This window comes from Mauremys mutica, unplaced genomic scaffold (genome assembly GCF_020497125.1).
Source record: "Mauremys mutica isolate MM-2020 ecotype Southern unplaced genomic scaffold, ASM2049712v1 Super-Scaffold_328, whole genome shotgun sequence".
NCBI classification, from domain to species: domain Eukaryota; kingdom Metazoa; phylum Chordata; order Testudines; family Geoemydidae; genus Mauremys; species Mauremys mutica.
In genome coordinates, this window is record NW_025423357.1 from 403,717 (window position 1) to 418,804 (window position 15,088).

Below are 15,088 nucleotides of genomic sequence, written 5' to 3' on the forward strand. Positions count from 1 at the left end.
CCCCCCATAAACAGCCCCCATGTCCCACCCCAGAGCCAGCCACCTCTCGGGGCCGGGCAAGGGGTCCCCCGTAAACAGCCCCCATGTCCCACCCCAGAGCCAGCCACCTCTCGGGGCCGGGCAAGGGGTCCCCCCATAAACAGCCCCCACGCCCCACCCCAGAGCCAGCCACCTCTCGGGGCCGGGCAAGGGGTCCCCCGTAAACAGCCCCCATGTCCCACCCCAGAGCCAGCCGCCTCTCGGGGCCGGGCAAGGGGTCCCCCCGCAAACAGCCCCCGCGCCCCACCCCAGAGCCAGCCGACTCTCGGGGCCGGGCGAGGGGTCCCCCCATAAACAGCCCCCATGTCCCACCCCAGAGCCAGCCACCTCTCGGGGCCGGGCAAGGGGTCCCCCGTAAACAGCCCCCATGTCCCACCCCAGAGCCAGCCGCCTCTCGGGGCCGGGCAAGGGGTCCCCCGTAAACAGCCCCCATGTCCCACCCCAGAGCCAGCCACCTCTCGGGGCCGGGCAAGGGGTCCCCCCATAAACAGCCCCCATGTCCCACCCCAGAGCCAGCCACCTCTCGGGGCCGGGCAAGGGGTCCCCCGTAAACAGCCCCCATGTCCCACCCCAGAGCCAGCCACCTCTCGGGGCCGGGCAAGGGGTCCCCCGTAAACAGCCCCCGCGCCCCACCCCAGAGCCAGCCGCCTCTCGGGGCCGGGCAAGGTGTCCCCCCGCAAACAGCCCCCGCGCCCCACCCCAGAGCCAGCCGCCTCTCGGGGCCGGGCAAGGGGTCCCCCCGCAAACAGCCCCCGCGCCCCACCCCAGAGCCAGCCGCCTCTCGGGGCCGGGCAAGGGGTCCCCCCGCAAACAGCCCCCGCGCCCCACCCCAGAGCCAGCCGCTTCTCGGGGCCAGGCAAGGGGTCCTCCCGTAAACAGCCTCCATGTCCCACCCCAGAGCCAGCCGCATCTCGGAGCCGGGCAAGGGGTCCCCCCGTAAACAGCCCCCGCGCCCCACCCCAGAGCCAGCCGCATCTCGGAGCCGGGCAGGGGGTCCTCCCGTAAACAGCCCCCGCGCCCCACCCCAGAGCCAGCCGCATCTCGGAGCCGGGCAGGGGGTCCTCCCGTAAACAGCCCCCATGTCCCACCCCAGAGCCAGCCGCCTCTCGGGGCCAGGCAAGGGGTCCCCCCATAAACAGCCCCCTGCCCCCCACCCCAGAGCCAGCTGCCTCTCGGGGCCGGGCAGGGGGTCCCCCATTAAACAGCCCCCATGTCCCACCCCAGAGCCAGCCTGTCCCGGGGTCCCCGGGCGCTGCTCTGGAGCTGCTCCCCACCGAGCCAGGCAGGACTCTGGGGAGCCTCCTCTCCCTCGGAGCAGCCTGTCTGCAGGGCAAGCAGCTCCCACGGCTTCACCTCCTGGGTCTCTCCTTGGAGCATTCAGCCTCCTCTGCCCCTCCGTGCACTTCCCCCAGCGAGTCCACCTCAGCGGGGTCCTGGGGGGCCACAGGGTCCTGCCCCCCCACTGCGCAGGCAGACGTGACTCTCAGCCAGCCAGTAACACAGAGGTTTGTTCGATGACAGGAACAGGGTCTAACACAGAGCTTGTAGGTACCGCGAACCGGACCCCTCGGCCGGGTCCATCCTGGGGGGCAGTGAGCCAGACCCCCACGTCTGCCCTCACTCCTCGTCCCCAGACAGCTCCAGACTGACCCCCCTCCAGCCCCTCGTCTCTGCTCAGCTCCTTCCCCGGGCCAGGAGGTCACCTGGTCTCTTTGTTCACCCCCACCTTTACCATCCCCTTGCAGGGGGGCAGGGCCCGGCCATTAGTTGCCAGGAGACAGAGTGTCGGCCATTTATGCCGACTGGAGACTTAAGAAATGCACAGGGGAAACTGAGGCACCCACACAGTATTCAGAGAAAACATTAAGAACAGTCCCACTTCGTCACACAGCCGCCTCTCAGTGCCGGGCCAGGGGTCCCTGTATAAACAGCCCCCCCCACCCCCAGCCAGGGGCTGGCTCCCCAGCACTGGCAGCTTCTTGGGCGCCTGGAGGAGGTGCTGGTCGGGGGGCGGCCCCACGGCTTAGGGGCCCGGGGGTCCCAGCACCTCTGGAAGGAGGAGATTCCCCCCGGGGCCGGGAACAAGCACCAGGCGCCCCCCAGGGCCGGAGCCACTGGGCCAGCTGAAGGCTTGGGCAAGGGTGCGGATCCTGCACCCTGGGGAGGGGCCCTTCACCACCCCCAAGTGTGGGGGGGTCCTGCCCCAGAGGGACCTGGTGGAGGAGCTGGGCCCCTGCGGACCTGCACCGTGGGGAGCTCGGCCGGGTCCCTGCAGAATTCGGGCCTTGACAAGGAGATCGGTGAGTACACGGGGAGCGTGAGTGCTGATTCGCACGAGGGGGTGTGGCTGGCCCCATTTGCACGAGGGAGGTGTGAGCATGAGCAGCCCTCTTTGCATGGGGTGTGTGCCTGGCCCCATTTGCACGAGGGGTGTGTGAATGTGAACAGCCTCATTTGCACGTGGGGGTGCCTGGCCACATTTGCACAAGGAGGGAGGGAGTGTGAACAGCCCCATTTGCACGGGGTGTGTGCCTGGCCCCATTTGCACGAGGGGGGTGTGAGTGTGAACAGCCCCATTTGCACGTGGGGGTATCTGGCCACATTTGCATGAGGGGGGTGTGAGTGTGAACAGCCCCATTTGCACGGGGGTTGCCTGCGCCATTCGCACGGGGGGTGTGCGAATGGCTGTGTGTGAATGTGGGGGGCACTCGGTGCCGTTCGAGCTCCCTGCCCTTCGCGCCTCTGCCCAGACGCCCACGCCGTGGGGCTGAGGTTCAACGTGGCTCCGAGCGCGACGTGGGATCCATGGCCGCCCTGCGGCTGGTGAGCTCCCGGCTGGCGGGGGGGAAGTGGTTGAGGAGCTCGGAGGGTTGCAGGGCAGGAGAAGAGGCGGTTGGGGGGTTACAGGGGAGGGGGGGCTGGGGGGGTTGCCGGGCAGGGGAGGGACTGGCCGCGTCACCCATGGGGCACCGGGGGGGATGAGCGCCCTGCGCCGTGGGGGAGTCATGGGGGGTGAACGCTGGGGCCCGGGGGGAGGGGTGAGCACCCCACGCTGCAGGAAGGGCCCGGGGGGGGTGAGGGCCCCGCACAGCAGGGAGGGCCCGGGTGGGGTGAGGGCCCGGGGGGGGAGTGGGCCCCATGCTGTGGGGGGGCCCGGGGGGGCGAGGGCCCCGCACGGCAGGGAGGGCCCGGGGGGGCGAGGGCCCCGCACGGCAGGGAGGGCCCGGGTGGGGTGAGGGCCCGGGGGGGTGAGGGCCCCATGCTGTGGGGGGGCCCAGGGGGGTGAGGGCCCCGCACGGCAGGGAGGGCCCGGGGGGGGAGTGGGCCCCATGCTGTGGGGGGGCCCGGGGGGGTGAGGGCCCCGCACGGCAGGAAGGGCCCGGGGGGTGAGGGCCCCGCACGGCAGGGAGGGCCCGGGGGGGGTGAGGGCCCCGCACGGCAGGAAGGGCCCGGGGGAGCGAGGGCCCCGCACGGCAGGGAGGGCCCGGGGGGGGGGAGGGCCCCGCACGGCAGTTCCCCAGGGCGGACGCTGCCCCAGGCCTCAGGAAATGAGGCAGCAGCTGGGAGCGATGGAGCAATCGCACGGTGGGGAAGTGACAGTCTGGGGCCTGCGTGGGGGGGCAGCGCTGGGGACTGGGGCTCCCCCCCCCCGCCGGAGTCACCCCCTAACCCGGCCCCTTCCCTGAGCCCCCCCAGCTCACTGGGGTGAGGGGTTTGGGGTGCAGAGGGGGCTCTGGGTGGGGGGGTCTCAGGGCCGGGGGTTGGGGTGCAGAGGGGGCTCTGGGGGGGGGGGGCTCAGGGCCGGGGGTTGGGGGGCAGAGGGGGCTCTGGGTGGGGGGGTCTCAGGGCTGGGGGTTGGGGTGCAGAGGGGGCTCTGGGTTGGGGGGGCTCAGGGCTGGGGGATGGGGTTCAGAGGGGGCTCTGGGTGGGGGGGGCTCTGGGCCGGGGGTTGGGGTGCAGAGGGGGCTCTGGGTGGGGAGGGCTCAGGGCTGGGGGTTGGGGTGCAGAGGGGGCTCTGGGTGGGGAGGGCTCAGGGCCGGGGGATGGGGTGCTGTGGGGGCTCTGGGTTGGGGGTCTCAGGGCCGGGGGTTGGGGTGCAGAGGGGGCTCTTGGTCGGGGGGGCTCAGGGCCGGGGGTTGGGGTGCAGAGGGGGCTCTGGGTGGGGGGGGCTCAGGGCTGGGGGATGGGGTGCAGAGGGGGCTCTGGGTGGGGGGGGCTCAGGGCCGGGGGTTGGGGTGCAGAGGGGGCTCTGGGTGGGGAGGGCTCAGGGCTGGGGGTTGGGGTGCAGAGGGGGCTAGGGGTGGGGAGGGCTCAGGGCCGGGGGATGGGGTGCAGAGGGGGCTCTGGGTTGGGGGTCACATGGCCGGGGGTTGGGGAGAAGAGGGGGCTCAGGGTGGGGGGGTCTCAGGGCCGGGGGTTGGGGTGCAGAGGGGGCTCTGGGTGGGGGGGGCTCAGGGCCGGGGGATGGGGTGCAGAGGGGGCTCTGGGTGGGGGGGGCTCAGGGCCGGGGGTTGGGGTGCAGTGGGGGCTCTGGGTGGGGAGGGCTCAGGGCCGGGGGTTGGGGTGCAGAGGGGGCTCTGGGTGGGGAGGGCTCAGGGCCGGGGGTTGGGGTGCAGAGGGGGCTCTGGGTGGGGAGGGCTCAGGGCCGGGGGAGGGGGTGCAGAGGGGGCTCTGGGTTGGGGGTCTCAGGGCCGGGGGATGGGGTGCAGAGGGGGCTCTGGGTGGGGGGGGCTCAGGGCCGGGGGGTGGGGTGCAGAGGGGGCTCTGGGGTGGGGGGGCTAAGGGCTGGGGGTTGGGGTGCAGAGGGGGCTCTGGGTTGGGGGGGCTTAGGGCTGGGGGTTGGGGTGCAGAGGGGGCTCTGGGTGGGGGGGGCTCAGGGCTGGGGGTTGGGGTGCAGAGGGGGCTCTGGGTGGGGAGGGCTCAGGGCCGGGGGTTGGGGTGCAGAGGGGGCTCTGGGTTGGGGGGGCTCAGGGGTGGGGGTTGGGGTTCAGAGGGGGCTCTGGGTGAGGGGGGCTCAGGGCTGGGGCTTGGGGTGCAGAGGGGGCTCTGGGTGGGGGGGGCTCAGGGCCGGGGGGTGGGGCGCAGAGGGGGCTCTGGGTGGGGAGGGCTCAGGGCCGGGGGTTGGGGCGCAGAGGGGGCTCTGGGTGGGGGGGGCTCAGGGCCGGGGGATGGGGAGCAGAGGGGGCTCTGGGTGGGGCGGGCTCAGGGCTGGGGGTTGGGGTGCAGAGGGGGCTGGGGGTGGGGAGGGCTCAGGGCTGGGGGTTGGGGTGCAGAGGGGGCTCTGGGTGGGCTGGGCTCAGGGCCGGGGGTTGGGGTGCAGAGGGGGCTCTGGGTGAGGGGGGCTCAGGGCCGGGGGTTGGGGTGCAGAGGGGGCTCTGGGTGAGGGGGGCTCAGGGCCGGGGGTTGGGGTGCAGAGGGGGCTCTGGGTGGGGGGGGCTCAGGGCTGGGGGTTGGGGGGCAGAGGGGGCTCTGGGTGGGGGGGCTCAGGGCCGGGGGTTGGGGTGCAGAGGGGGCTCTGGGTTGGGGGGGGCTCAGGGCCGGGGGTTGGGGTGCAGAGGGGGCTCTGGGTTGGGGGGGGCTCAGGGCCGGGGGTTGGGGCGCAGAGGGGGCTCTGGGTGGGGGGGGCTCAGGGCTGGGGGTTGGGGCGCAGAGGGGGCTCTGGGTGGGAGGCTCAGGGCTGGGGGTTGGGGTGCAGAGGGGGCTCTGGGTGGGGGGGCTCAGGGCCGGGGGATGGGGTGCAGAGCTGGTCCTCGGGGCGGGGGCTCAGGGATCCCTGTGGGCCCCCCCAGGTAGGAGCCAGAGCCGGGGGGCAGCGTGCAGCCGGGGCAGGTGGGGGCTCAGCAGCGGGTGCAGCCCGGAGCCGCCTGGGCCCCTGTTCACCCCGGTGCCGGTCGCCCGGATTCACCCCCTTGGGCGCCCTGCTCGGGGCACTGGGCCCCCTGGACCTGGGGGAGCCGCGGGTCCCCGTGGAAATGGGGGGGGCGGTGCCGGTGTCTGCGCTCGGAGCTATTTCTAAATAAACGTCTGGGAAACACCCCCCCCCCGCCCCCCGTGTGGTGGGTGCTGAACTGTCAGCCGAGCCCAGAGACAGACCCCCCCAGCTGGGCTCCCTGCCCCCCCCAGCTCCCTGCCCCCCCAGCTGGGCGCTCGGCCCCCCCTCAGCTCCCTGCCCCCCCAGCTGGGCGCTCGGCCCCCCCTCAGCTCCCTGCCCCCCCAGCTGGGCGCTCGGCCCCCCCCAGCTGGGCGCTCGGCCCCCCCTCAGCTCCCTGCCCCCCCCAGCGGGGCGCTCGGCCCCCCCCCAGCTCCCTGCCCCCCCAGCTGGGCTCCCTGCCCCCCGCCAGCTGGGCTCCCTGCCCCCCCTTAGCTCCCGGCCCCCCCCAGCTGGGCTCTCTGCCCCCCCTCAGCTCCCTGCCCCCCCCAGCTGGGCTCTCTGCCCCCCCTCATCTCCCGGCCCCCCCTCCTTGGGTCCCTGCCCCCCCCTATGTCCCTTCCCCCCCAGCTGGGCGCTCGGCCCCCCCCCAGCTCCCTGCCCCCCCAGCTGGGCTCCCTGCCCCCCCCCGCTCCCTGCCCCCCCAGCTGGGCTCCCTGCCCCCCCTTAGCTCCCTGCCCCCCCCCAGCTGGGCTCCCTGCCCCCCCCTCAGCTCCCTGCCCCCCCCAGCTGGGCTCTCTGCCCCCCCTCAGCTCCCCGCCCCCCTTAGCTCCCCACCCCCACCCACCCCCAGCTGGGTGCGCTGCAGCATGCAGCAGCCTGGGGTTTCCTGCACCCCACCCTACGTGCGCCAGGCCCCCACCGCAGGCCCCCTCGGCAGGCGGGGCCCCTCGCTCTCAGCGCCTCCTGCCTCGGGCAACCCGCCCCCAGGGTCACCACAGAGCCGTCAGTACCAGAGAGAGAACCCAGGAGTCCTGGCTCCCCGCCCCCCCAACCCCCAAAATAAAGGCTGTCGTGTTAACTGGTAAGTGGGCCCCTGGATAACGGCTGAGGAGTGGGGTATAGGGGGTTTGGGTGGGGGCTGGGAGCCAGGACTCCTGGGTTCTCTCCCTGGCTCTGGGAGGGGAGTGGGGGCTGGTGGGTTAGAGAAGGGGGGGCTGGGAGCCAGGACTCCTGGGTTCTCTCCCCAGCTCTGGGAGGGGAGTGGGGGCTGGTGGTTAGAGGAGGGGGCTGGGAGCCAGGACTCCTGGGTTCTCTCCTCGGCTCTGGGAGGGGAGTGGGGGCTGGTGGGTTAGAGCAGGGGGGGCTGGGAGCCAGGAGTCCTGGGTTTTCTCCCCGGCTCTGGGAGGGGAGTGGGGGCTGGTGGCTAGAGCAGGGGGGCTGGGAGCCAGAACTCCTGGGTTCTCTCCCCGGCTCTGGGAGGGGAGTGGGGGCTGGTGGGTTAGAGCAGGGGGGGCTGGGAGCCAGAAATCCTGGGTTCTCACCCCAGCTCTGGGAGGGGAGGGGGGGCTGGTGGGTTAGAGCAGGGGGGCTGGGAGCCAGGACTCCTGGGTTCTCTTCCCCGCTCTGGGAGGGGAGTGGGGGCTGGTGGGTCAGAGCGGGGGGGCTGGGAGCCAGGACTCCTGGGTTCTCTCCCCGGCTCTGGGAGGGGAGTGGGGGCTGGTGGGTTAGAGCAGGGGGGGCTGGGAGCCAGGACTCCTGGGTTCTCTCCCATGCTCTGGGAGGGGAGTGGGGGCTGGTGGGTTAGAGCAGGGGGGGCTGGGAGCCAGGACTCCTGCGTTCTCTCCCCGGCGCTGGGAGGGGAGTGGGGGCTGGTGGGTTAGAGCAGTGGGGGCTAGGAGCCAGGACTCCTGGGTTCTCTCCCCGGCGCTGGGAGGGGAGTGGGGGCTGGTGGGTTAGAGCAGGGGGGGCTAGGAGCCAGGACTCCTGGGTTCTCTCCCCGGCGCTGGGAAGGGAGTGGGGGCTGGTGGGTCAGAGCAGGGGGGGCTGGGAGCCCGGACTCCTGGGTTCTCTCCCCGGCTCTGGGAGGGGAGTGGGGGCTGGTGGTTAGAGCAGGGGGGGCTGGGAGCCAGGACTCCTGGGTTCTCTCCCCGGCGCTGGGAGGGGAGTGGGGGCTGGTGGGTCAGAGCAGGGGGGGCTGGGAGCCAGGACTCCTGGGTTCTTCCCTTGGTGCTCCAGTCCCCCGCCCGTCGCGGGGTGCCGGTGATGACGGGCACTGCTGCGGAACGGGCTGCTGCTGGCACCTCTGCCCCCGCGTTGGGGGTTTTTCACTCTCCTGTGATATTTTTGCTCTCAGGAAGCGCGAGCAGCTACAAATGGTGGCTGTGCCGAGCCGCTGCCGGGCTCAGTTCCTGCTTTCTCTCGCTGTGCCAGCAGCACCGCGGCCCGCGGGGGGCAGAGGCCTTGCCAGGTGAGAGACCCTGCCGCGGCTCGGGGCTGCCCCAGGGGGAGCGGGGGGGGGCAGCGGGGAGCGAGGTGTGGGATGTCCATCCATGTGCGGCCCTTTGGCGTCCCCAGTGGGCCCCCTCTGGGAGCGAATTTGGGGCGCGGGCGGGTGGGGAATGTTTGCCGGGAGCCGGGAGCCTTGTCTCTGTTAGCTGAAGGTCTTGGGGGTTGTTTGGAGGCCCCGTCCCGTCCCGCTGCCGTGGGCACAAACCCTGTTCAAACACGGCTCGCGCCAGCGGCGCAGGCGTCACCCGCACCCTGTTCCGGCCCGGGTGCTTATGCTGGGCTGGGCTGCCGTGTCGGAGGAGGCCGGCACAGGGGCGGGCACACGGGGTCTCCGTGGGTGTGGGTGGGCACCCCGGGGACCCCTCTCCCTGGTCCGTACCTGCGGAATGGCAGGCGGCACGGCACGGGGAGGCGAGTTGGAGGCGAGACGCCTGCGTTAAGATGCAGAGGTCCCGGGTTTGATCCCTGAAGCTGATGACCCAGGACACGGTGTTTCGAATCGGCCTCTCTGCTCTCACAGGGGCTGGAGCTGGGCCGGAGGCTACTGGCGATTGTACTTCGTCCAGGTCACTGATGAAGTCAACTGCCTGAAGGGGGGTCTGGAGAGGCTGGGGCTTGGCTGGTCTCGGTGGTGGCAGATGACAGAACAAGGAGCAATGGGCTCAGGTTGCAGTGGGGCAGGTCTAGGGTGGATATTAGGAAACACTGTTTCCCTAGGAGGGTGGTGAAGCACTGGGATGGGTTCCCTAGGGAGGTGGTGGGATCTCCACCCTTAGAGGTTTTTAAGGTCAGGCTTGACAGAGCCCTGGCTGGGATGATGGATTTGGGGTTGGTCCTGCTCTGAGCAGGGGGTTGGACTAGACACCTCCTGAGGTCCCGTCCCGCCCTGAGCTTCTCTGGCTCTATGAAGACCAACTCCCTGCTGCTGCAGTGGCAGGGAGGGGAGCGGGAAGGAAGGTAACGGGTACGTAAGTGTGAGGCCGGGCCGGTCGTTCGGTGCTCAGCAGGGCCCAGGAGTTGGATAAGGCAGCGATACGTGGGGGGATCGAGGGCGCCAGGCCCTACTGCAGCACGGGGGCCTGGGGCCGGGATAGCGGCCGCTGGAAAGGACACAGTCCCACGCGCGTGCCCAGCGCGAAGCTGGGGGAAAAGGGCCGGCGTCACCCTCGGCTGGAGAAACGGGTGGAGCGAGAGCAGCAGGGCGGGGAGTTTACGCGGCGCTGGTCAGATGGATGCTGGCTCTGCTCTCCGGGTTATCAAGGGGAGGCAGGAAAGAAAAGCGCCAGGGAGTCGGGATTCAAGGGCTGGAGGAAACGTCTTTACAGCGAGGGACCCAATCCGCTGAGCTTCTCAAAAATCAGCCTGACTCGATTGCAGCGTCGGCTTAGCTTGATGGGGAGAACATACAGGCGCGAATGTGGTCTTGGCCGTAGCCGAGAGAGGCAGCGTGCGAGCCAGGGGCTGGACGTTAAAGCTGGACACCTTCTGGCTAGAAACCAGGATTGTTCCCGGTGCGGGCGATTAACCAACTCCCCCGAGCAGCGGTGGCTGGTCCCGCCCGCAGGGCCAGCTGGCCAGGGTTATGCAGAGACCCTGCCGGGGTAACGATTTCCTGGGCGACGAGCTGATCGAGTGATCCCTTCTGCGCCAGGATTTCCATTGCAGCCGGGCAGGGGCAGGTCGGCCGAGGTTCTCTCTCCTGGTGGCTTGTGGGGGCAGGCAGGGGTGGGGAATTCACTGGCAGGTTTAACATAGGGCCTGGTGACTTAACGCAGGGGTAGGCAACCGATGGCACAGGTGCCGAAGGCGGCACGCGAGCTGATTTTCAGCGGCACTCGCACTGCCCGGGTCCTGGCCACCGGTCCGGGGGGCTCTGCATTTTAATTTAATTTTAAATGAAGCTTCTTAAACATTTTAAAAACCTTTTTTACTTTCCATACAACAATAGTTTAGTTCTGTATTACAGACTTCTAGAAAGAGACCTTGTAAAAACGTTAAACTGTATGACTGGCACCATGCGAAACCTTCAATCAGAGTGAATAAATGAAGACTCGGCACAGCACTTCTGAAAGGCTGCCGACCCCTGACTTAACGCTTTTCTCGCCTGTGACATTTCCGGCGATGGCCGGTTTCATAGGTGTGACGGCACGTTGACAGCTGTGAACGCTTTGAAGAGCGGAGCAGCTGGTTGCTGTTCGGGGTTCAAACTCAGTCACGTAGTCCAGGGGAGCCGCCCAAAACCGGCTGCTGCTTCCCGGCGTCTCTCATCTAACCCTAACCCTGGACAAAACGTCTGAAGTAAAATCTGAGGCCCGGAGCCTCAAAGGCGTTTCGGCACCGAACGCCTGTTAAAATCAGGGCGTGAGGGGGCCGGAGCGGGGCCTGAACTTGGGCCTGGCTTTCGGAGCACTTGGTGATACCAGCGGTCAAACCAGACGCTCTGCACGCAGGGCAGAAGCTTGCAGCCGAATCCCCTTTGGCAGAGAGCGACACGCGTTTCTGGAAAGCCGCCCAGGGCGGTTTCTCCCGGCGCACGGGTGCTGCCAAGGTCCCAGAGCCGCGTGTTCTGGTGCCAGGCTGCCAGCCAACATGCTGGCTTGCCGCCGCGTACGAGGCCTTTGCGTCAGCGTGGTTCGGGCTCCAGCTGCTTTTTACCCTCAGTGAGGATTTCAGTATTGGTTCCCCAAAGGGCACCAGCTGGGATCAGTCCCAAGGGGTGAGCGCGGTTGGGGGAGGCAGAGTCTGCACCCTCGGCCTGCGCTGTGTAAGAATGGCAACGTTTTGATGATTTCCCATGATTTTTATTTTAGGGGGGGAGCTGATTCTTGGGAAACCTTCGCGGAAACGGCCGCAAATCTGGACCAGTGACAGAACCCGGGATCCCCATGAGGCACAGCGATTTTCACATCAATCCAAGTAAGCGGCTAGGTTCTCGAGCACGTAGAAAAAACAGGTGTTGAAGATTCACAGAGTATCAATCTTAACCATAATGGTGCTACCCCATCCCGCCGTCCATCACTCCCTCCCTCCCTCCCTCCATCTCTCCTTCCTTCCTTCCATCCCTCCATCTCTCCTTCCTTCCCTCCATCCCTCTGTCCATCCTTCCTTCCCTCCATCTCTCCCTCCTTCCATCTCTCCTTCCTTCCTTCCATCCCTCCATCTCTCCCTCCTTCCATCCATCCCTCTCTCCATCCCTCTGTCCTTCCCTCCAGCCATCCTTCCTTCCGAACGATTTCCTTCGCCCTGCGCCAGGAGCTTTCTGGAACCCGACTCCCGGTAGCAGGCCCAGTTCTCTGGTGCAGGCTTCATCTCCCAGGGCTGTTCGCCGCCCCCCCCCAACCACACACACACGCAATCTCTTTGCGAGCAGACCCAAAGCAGGCCCTGAGCCGCCGACAAACTCAGACTCAGCCGATAGCATCTTTGCACAATCCCCCGACGGACGGACGTGGTGGTGGTGGAGGAGAGGCGGGGGGCGGACGGGGTTTGTGGCTCAACTTACTGTAACTTCTGAGAGTGAAACATGAGGCCGAGTCCTGCTAGAGTCACCCCCTCTCAGTCCCGACCTGCTGCAGCCCTCTGCTAGCCCAGCCCTGGGTCCCCTCTTCACCCAGCTCTGCTGGTGTCCTGCAAGCATACCTTAGACCTCACCTCCCCACGGCTTGGTAGGTGAGAACCGGATGATAACAGAGGAAAGATAATTCCTTCAAAGTGTCTTGTCTGCACAAATGCTGACCTGTTTTTTCCTCTCCCTGCGTTGAGGGTGCCCCCCATTGCTGCCTGCCATCTGTGGCTGCTGAGTCAGCCGTGTCCTCGCTGAGGTGACGTTGGAGGTGCGGCAAACAGCTTGACATGGCTGAGCCGCCCTCACCGCCTTTTGGAGAGAGGTGGTGCAGTGTCACACCAGCCAGAGGCCGGGACTTGGTTCAGCCAAACACCTAGTAAACTGCCTGGCTCAGATTCCCTCACCCCCGGGAAATGCAACTGCCTCTTAACATAGATTTGTTAACAGCTCTTCTGTTCCCCGCGGTAGATTGATTTAAATCCGAGTCAAGCCACGGACACAAATCAGCAAGCAGGAAATCTTGTTTTAAATCATCAGTTTGTTCTCATTGGTTGGTATCATTTGGTCCTCCTTTTTGCTAACCAGGACGATACCGTGTATCGATCCACAGTTAGTTAAGCAGTTTTACAGCATAACATACTTTTCTCCAGTCCTCATTTGAACATTTGTTTTTATGTTAGAAAATGGCGAATGACACATTTCCTACTAACGAGATGAGGAACTTTTTTACTCGTGGTTTGGTCATGCTGCATTTGGGTGGAAACTGGAATTCAATTAAAAATGCACAAAAACAACATTTTAAATTGTTTTCATTGCATAAATCAAACTATTTGACATGTGCTGGACACGTGAAGAGAAAAAGGAAGTTTATCAAAGTATGTTTTGCATTTAAAACTGATGGATTTATTAAAGAAAGGCACAATTAGTATCTGCAGTTAAGTGAAGTGAACTTATTGTTTCTGGTCACCTCACCCTTCAAGATTTTAGAACTAGTAGATCTCATCCTCACACCTAGTTTTTATTCAGCTATTGGAAGAGGGAAAACAAGCTTTTTCAACTCCCAATCCATGTCACACAGAATCGTAGAATATCAGGGTTGGTATCTAGTCCAACCCCCTGCTCAAAGCTTTGAACTGAACTAGTTGAATAAACTTCAATGAAGAAAATATTCCCTCTGCACCTCCTGAAGAAGCTCCTGGCCTCACAAGCGGGCTTAGTACGTCAACAAACTCTGGTTTCTCGGTGCTTAGCCAGTGACAGCCACCAGTTCAGGGGTTTCATGTCCTGCTTGAATATTGTTGCGCCTGTTGACCTGAGTCGTTCACCAATATTCGGGGTGCAGTGGGTGGTTTCCATTAGGGGGGAGAAATTGATGACGGACTCAGGCATTTATTTGAAGCCACCCTGTTTCTTTACAAAGACCCACAGCCAGCACTCTGCCCCAAAACTCCTGCTCGTCGCCGTTTCTCGGTGCTTCTCTGGCTGTCTCTGGGGGCTTCCTGCTGTCAGTTCTCTGTGTGCTGCTGTGGCCAGACCCGGCTCCCTCCCTCCAGCAACCAGCCTGCTCACCTCAAGGAGAGCCCCGCAGACTGTGTGGGTGGCTCCTAGTGTTTCGGGTGTCTGTTCCACACAGGGGCCCTGTGGCTCGTACATTTGTCATGAATTCAGGATGGCTGCTACGCCCACCAGCTTCAATTAGGCTTTGCTCAAGCCCCAGCATAACAACAGGGTTATTTTTAAAAAACAATTTAACTTATTTTAATACATTATAGTGCCCCTCACTCCCGACCCACAGCCCCTGCTAGCCCAGGCCGAGGTTCTCCTCGCGGTGGTGCTCTGTACAGGGTGGGGTTCATAGGCCAGATGTGTCCATTGTGATCCTTTCCTCTTGCTTGACACAAGCCACAGGACGACTCCCTATTTAGGGACTGAAATCAGGGGCTTGGTTTTCGGCAGAACCGGGCCCTGGCCGATCTCTCTCCCCCCTGATCCTCCCGCCCAGCTGCAGTGGGGAGCTCCAGGCGCTCAGCAGTGCTGAGGAGCAGATCCAGGCTTGGTTCTTATCTGCGTGTGGTTCAAGCCCCTGTGGTTTCTCTGAAAAAAAAACTTCTGCTTTTCTGCATGGGCCACCCCTGTTTGTGTGATTTCACCCTGTCCATCCCTCTGTCTGTTTTCATTCGCTTGGGCAGGGACGGGCGTCTGGGCAAAGTGTCTGCCCAGCGCCGGGCATAGCCTGCCCCAATCCCTGACTGGGGCTCCCCGTGGGTGGCCGCAGCACAGAGACAGTCTGGCTACAATGGGCCGGATGGTCTTGCGATAGAAAACGGGGTGTGATCTCTTTAGCTTCACAGGGACGGTTAATGACCAGGAAGAAGCCGACTGTAGGGGTGGATTTTCCCACGTCTGCAACCGCGGATTCTCATGCCAGGGTGCTGGCACTGCGGGAGACAAGACGGGCCTCGGTTCCGGTCCAGCCTGGCGTTGCCTGAGGATCTCTGCCTGTAAGTACCAGCTCTAGCAAACGGGCTTTCTCACCACGAGAGGCTTCCACAACAACAGAGGCTTTTTGTGCATGTTGAAATTTTTCGGCGGTTTTGGCCAACTGAAAAATTTTGTCAAATCCCCCCCAAAGTGTCGTTGACAACGGACGTTTCCAGTTCAGCCCAAAAGCCATTTTCCACTGGGAAAGATTTTTCTACCCTGTCTGCGAAGTCGCTGAACGAAGAGATGTCTGGTCCGGACGTTCTCCTTTATCCACCAGGAAAAGGCAGAACAAGAGGCAACGGCTGGACAAATTCAGATGGAAAATAAATAGTTACGGTTCAGCCGGGACAGGAATTAACCTCAGGACTGTGGTGTATTGAAAATTGTATTGCAATTATAAGCTGTCACTTTAAAGCATAGAATCATAGAAGATCAGGGTTGGAAGGGACCTCAGGAGGTATCTAGTCCAACCCCCTGCTCAAAGCAGGACCAACCCCAACTAAATCATCCCAGCCAGGGGTGTGTCAAGCCAGGCCTTAAAAACCTCTAAGGGTGGAGATCCCACCACCTCCCTAGGGAACCCATTCCAGTGCTTCACCACCCTCCTAGGGAAACAGTGT